Source organism: Micromesistius poutassou (assembly GCF_964030765.1).
Source record: "Micromesistius poutassou genome assembly, contig: SCAFFOLD_6041, whole genome shotgun sequence".
NCBI classification, from domain to species: Eukaryota; Metazoa; Chordata; class Actinopteri; order Gadiformes; family Gadidae; genus Micromesistius; species Micromesistius poutassou.
The window spans coordinates 5,659-11,551 of NW_028179003.1; the positions used below are offsets into that span (position 1 = coordinate 5,659).

General features: G+C 48.4%; 1 pseudogene across 1 annotated transcript; it reads left to right on the forward strand.

Annotated features, from left to right (window-relative positions):
- The first annotated feature begins 2,910 nt into the window (after window positions 1-2,910).
- Window positions 2,911-5,315, forward strand: LOC311373192 (PAK4-inhibitor inka2-like; annotated as a pseudogene). Its single transcript, XR_014684261.1, has 3 exons — window positions 2,911-3,035; window positions 3,424-3,474; window positions 4,004-5,315. The product of XR_014684261.1 is annotated as a PAK4-inhibitor inka2-like (transcript).
- Window positions 5,316-5,893: the final 578 nt, after the last annotated feature.

The window sequence follows — 5,893 nt, forward strand, 5'->3', positions numbered from 1 at the left end:
TGATGAATGATCTGTTGTGGTTTGGCCCCCATCTGAGTCGCAGTATAAACTGAAGACTGAAACTGAAGTCACGTGATATACGGTAACCTTTTCCATCTTTTAATATATCTGAAACATGAATAATTGATGTTAAAAAAGGTCTGACCTTCCAACAATTGTCTTGGATCTTTTTCACCCTCAGCGCCGACGGAGGAAACTAAATGCTCCATTTAGGAAGACGTGTTTAGTAGGCGGTGTGTGGCGCCACCACCGGGTATGGTGGTACTGCAGGACTATAGCGCCCCTAGTGGATGTGTAGGTACTGCAGGACTATAGCGCCCTTAGTGGATGTGTAGGTACTGCAGGACTATAGCACCCCTAGTGGATATGTCGTTACTGCAGGACTATAGGGCCCCTAGTGGATATGTCGGTACTGCAAGACTATAGGGCCCCTAGTGGATATGTCGGTACTGCAGGACTATAGAGCCCCCTAGCGGGTATGTTGGTACTGCAAGAGTATATTTTGCCATACAAAATATACAAAATATATATAATGCAGGTCTTTGTCTTATATTGTAAGTCGCTTTGGATAAAAGCGTCTGCTAAATGCCGTAAATGTATTTTTTGAGTCTCTATCTCGTTAAATACATTTCTCATTGTAGGGTTACAGATTCACTCTGATCCACGTGCGCTGAGAGGTAACACGGGCACACACACACACACACACACACACACACACACACACACACACACACACACACACACACACACACACACACACACACACACACACACAATTCACTGAATGCTAATTCATGACTACATGATGTGGATCCAGCAACACGTCCAAACGGTTGTTACCCCGCGGGGAGGTTCAGATGGCTGAGGAGTTAACACCTCAGTGTATCAGAATATCCTCATTTATGGATGTCATGTCGGACTCATCAAACTGAACCCACCATGAGTGTTGTACCTCAGATAACCTGCAAAAAAAGAAATTAGCTATAAAGATTATCTTTTGTGCTGCTATTAGGTTATACAGCCACAGCTGTGTTGTCTACTGAGGGCCATTCCTCTGTGATGTGCATTCTCTGAACCGCACACCAGAGAGGGCTGTGCCTTTACAAAGAAAAGACTGATGCTCCTGTCTTCTGAATCAGTAATCAAACTAAAAGCTATTTTATGAGCCGAGATGAAATCTAAGACTACATTATCAAATTAACCATTACATTGTATTGTTGATATAGATACAGGCCTATACCTATAACATTGATTCTTTACAACAAAGAAAACACGATATAGCCACTTCTAGCAGCTCGGTGTTTGAGGCATGTCCAAACGCATCCCGCTCGCTTTAACCGCTGAGGCTTCACCGTCGAGCCTGAGACCTGAAGACATGACGTGGAGATCCGCAGCTGAACAGCAGGGGGCGCCACAGGATGGCCCTCCGCTGCACACTGGATCCAAACACCACATCACCGCTTTATAACGTGATCAGCTGCATCAACCTCTAGAGCTAATATTTCAGTCATTTTATGAAAAAAGAAAAACGAAAAAGACCCAAATATAAGCTATTCATACGCCTATTCATTATTTTTCTCACGTGAATAGGGTAAACATTTTAACATTTACATATCACAATGAAAATGAGTTGATTACTTACGTCAAGACAAACTAAAAATGTATTACAAGTTTTTTTAAATAGTTTGTTACCATGGGCAAACGGTGCATAATCCAATTATGAATGTGATTTGCATAAATACCACAACAGATCTGAACATTGGGTATAGCCAGGTGAAAATGTATTGCTGAATCTTGTTGATATCCTACAGTAAAATACTTAACCAATTTAGGCTACCCATGAACATTAATACATAGAGGCAGGAAGAAGTACTTTAAACCAGCCTTTATTAATTATTATGCAGAGATGGGGTTTGGGCCACATACCCAGAATCAGTCCCACTGGGACTATATTGATACAGGCCTATACCTATAACATTCATTCTTTACAACCAAAAAAAACACTGACTGGGGGATAAGTCTGAGGCAAGAACCGGACACAAGGGTAAGGAGAATGCAGAAGACAAAAGGTCATATAAAAAGTTGCTGAATCAAACAATCTTTCTTACCTGACAGCTTAGTGACAGTTGATTGACAGTTGAGTGGACTTTTTTTTTTTACTGTAAGATGTCAACAAGATTCAACAAGACATTTTCACCTGGCTATACCCAATGTTTAGATCTGTTGTGGTATTTTTGTAAGATAGCACATACATAATTTGATTATGCACCGTATGCCCATGTCAACAAACAATTTCCAAAAACTTGTAATACATTGTTTTTCTTGATGTTAGTAATCAACTCAGTAATTTTCATGGTGATATCTAAATGTTAAAATTCTTACCCATATTCACGTGGGGAAAATAATGAATGAAATAATGAATGCGCATGAATAGGCTATATTTGGGTGTTTTTCGAAACTTTCCCCTAATGGGATTCTTCTGGGCTTTTTTTTCCATACTCAGGACATATTGAGAATACAAAATCAGTTGAGTTTGCTTCTGTTGCATTTGTTCTAGGTTGACCCCCGTTTTGGCGATTATAAATGCTATTTTAACGGCATCGACAATCCAAAAAGCCAGTCGAAACTAGATGGAAAATGTGTGTAGTTCAAAACGTGACACAGCATTTACTTCTTCGCAACCTACAGAGTTTGTTATGTACGATCATTCAAAAAACCCATGTTATTTCCCATTGACATTTGACCGAGGGAATCGGAGCCTCGGAGGCGGGACTTATTCTTCAGAGGTCTATTACGCAGCTCGCCTCCTGAGATCTGATTGGCTGATTCCTGCACATAGCTAGACGGACTGACTGGCGCGTGTCTTTTAAAGAGGAGCGCAGCGCGTCCTCCGTCACTCTGTCCGTTTCCTCCTCGCGTCCCTTCAGTCAGTCTCCTCCGCTTGTCCTCTTGTGTTATTCGGTCAGCATCAAGAGGAGCCGATGACCGTTAATATTTAACATCACTTTAATTATCTTTGGATTCAAGGATTCAAGGTACGTGACTTGTTTATTTTAAACGGAGGACTTGTTATATGTTCTATGTTTATAATTATATGTCTCTGTGTTCATTGGTGTCAGCTCACCTTCTGTGTTTATGTATGTTTTTTGTAAATTTTGTAACCACACTCTCTCGATTGCCCAAGACAAATTTCTCTACCTAAGAGACATTAAAGGCTCATCTTATCTTATGTACAGTATATGTATATGTATGTATGTATGTATGTATGTATGTATATGTGTATATGCATATATGTATATATATATATATATATATATATATAATGTGTGTGTGTGCATATATATATATATATATATATACACAGTATATTACCTGATCTTGGGCAGTAGATAATGTGTTTCTAATGACTTACTTTGGTTGCAGGATCAGGACTTTAAAGGAGAGAAAATGGTGCAGATGAGAAGTAAAGGAATGGTGAGTTATATCTGTCAGTTCTTTGTTCTTTTATTCTGCGTTCAGCGATCAAAGTTTTACTCCTTGGCGGTAAATGACGTTGAAACTCACGATGATCCGGTGTAGTGATTGATGGATGGTGCCTCCGCTGCCCCGTTAGCCGCAGCGTGGACCGTCCAGCCGGGTTCTGGTTGCAGCGAGCAGGGTCAACATGGTGTGTGAGTGTCCTTGGTCTCATCCCCCTGAGTGCTGCTTTCATTTCATCAGCTTCTCTCTCAGCCTGACCAACGTACTGTTAACCCTTCACACCACAGACCTGCTCCTCCAGGGGTTTGATGAGACAGATGTAGCGTTGAGGCAGCAGGACTAGAGGAAGTGTCTCGGGCAGATCTTACCTGTAGGCCTCAGAGACGTCCTCTTATCAAACCAGCTGAACCCTGTCCGCCGTGCGTGTGTCTTTAGGGAGGGCCTGGACAGGAAACAGTAACAGTACCAGTTCCTGTGAGCGTGTGATGTGGCGGCCCACTGATCCTCTGCCGTGTGTCCTCAGCTCTGCCTGCAGGACCCCGGGGGGGGGGTGTGTCTCCGGGAGCAGGTGGACTACATGATGCGGTCGCTCCAGGACCTGAGGCAGCTCCGGAGAGCCTCGCCGGCCCCGCCCCCGCCAGCCTCCGCCACGCCCCCACCCGTCCCCGCCACGCCCCCCTCCTCCTGCCGCCACTCTGCCCGCCCCCTGCGGCCCGGCCAACGGCGTGAGATGCACACCAGGCTGCGCATGTCGGACGCCAGTACGACCAGTACGGCCAGCACGGCCAGTACGGCCAGCACCTACGACTCAGCATGCTGCCTGGCCAGCCCCCTGGAGGAGGAGGAGGAGGAGGAGGAGGAGGAGGAGGAGGAGGAGGAGGCGGGCGACCGGGCCGACTCGGGCCTGGGCCCGGGTCCGGGGTCGCCTGACAGCGAGAGGAGCCTGGAGCTGGACTCGGGGTACTCGGAGGCGTGGTGGCGTGACGAGGCGGCGGTGCTGCGGAGGAGCAGGAACGTGCGGGTGTCGGCGTCCGCCTGCCTGCGCACCAACCGGACGGCGCCGGGGGGGGCGGCGCCGGCCCCGCTCCACGTCGGACGCCTGCCTGGAGACCTGGACGCCGTTCGAGGCGGGCGACGCCGCCGACTGGACCAACTCTCTGCTGACCCGCCGACGCAACCGCAGGCCGCTGGTGCTGGGGGACAACAGCTTCGCAGACCTCCTCCAGACCTGGATGGACCTGCCCCCCGAAGGGCCAGAGGGGCCCGCCCTGCCCCAGGGGGGCCAGGGGCCCTCGGGCCGCCCCGGGGGGTTCTTGGGGAACATGAGGAGGAAGTGGGCGGGGATCTCAAAGAGCGTGGAGGGCCGGGTGAGGATGAGGTCTACGGACGAGTCCCGGGCGGACCGGACGGCCGACGGCCCCAAGCGCCTCTCCTGCCCGGTGGGCGTGGCCCCGGTGGGCGTGGCCCCGACGGCCGCCCCGACGCCCTTCTTCCATCAGTCCCTCTCGGGTCTGAGTGCGGTGCAGGACACCTCAGACCACTTCCACCTCAGAGCTCTGATGAAGTCTGGCAGCCGGCAGCCAATCATCTGCAGCGACCTCATCGGATACGTCTGAAACGTCTGGTTCGTCAACACAAGAGAACCTTTCCTCCATGACACTTTATTTTATTACTCGACAATGTCCCCACATCTGTGCTCTAAATAAAATGTATTTTTGATATTTAAAATAGCACGACTTGTTGTGTATTTATGACGTCCTTAAAGGTGTGTTAACGGGGTCGCTGTGAGGCGGTCTGGGTGCTTCCACCTCTTAGGAGCCCGTCTTTGATTTAAGGCGGCCCCAGCTTAGTTCGGATCAATCAGGGCAGCCTTCCTTGATTGGCAGCAGTAATCCATAGTGCCTCAATCACAGGAACACCAAGACTTCTAAATGCAGGAGAAACGGAGGGATGGATGGACCTCCTTCAGTCTCTTTACAGAGCACTGGGTTTGACCTCAGAGTGGACTTCATGTTCCGTGGATCCTTTCACTGCTGCTCCCATAGACCAGTGGCCAGCAGTTTGGCGTCTCTCTGGGTCCAGTTTAGCTCGCTAATGAAACCAAAATGTTATGTTGACCAGAAAATAGGCAGTACATTACCACAGGCAGTACAGTATAGGGACTGTACTGCCCGTTTCCAGCCTGTACCGTACTGCCTGTACAGTACAGGCTGGGAGCAGGCAGTACAGTACCGGGACCAGACAGTACTGGTACCAGGCAGTACAGTAAAGGGACCAGGCAGTACAGTACCGGGACCAGACAGTACTGGTACCAGGCAGTACAGTACCGGGACCAGACAGTACTGGTACCAGGCAGTACAGTAAAGGGACCAGGCAGTACAGTACCGGGACCAGACAGTACTGGTACCAGGCA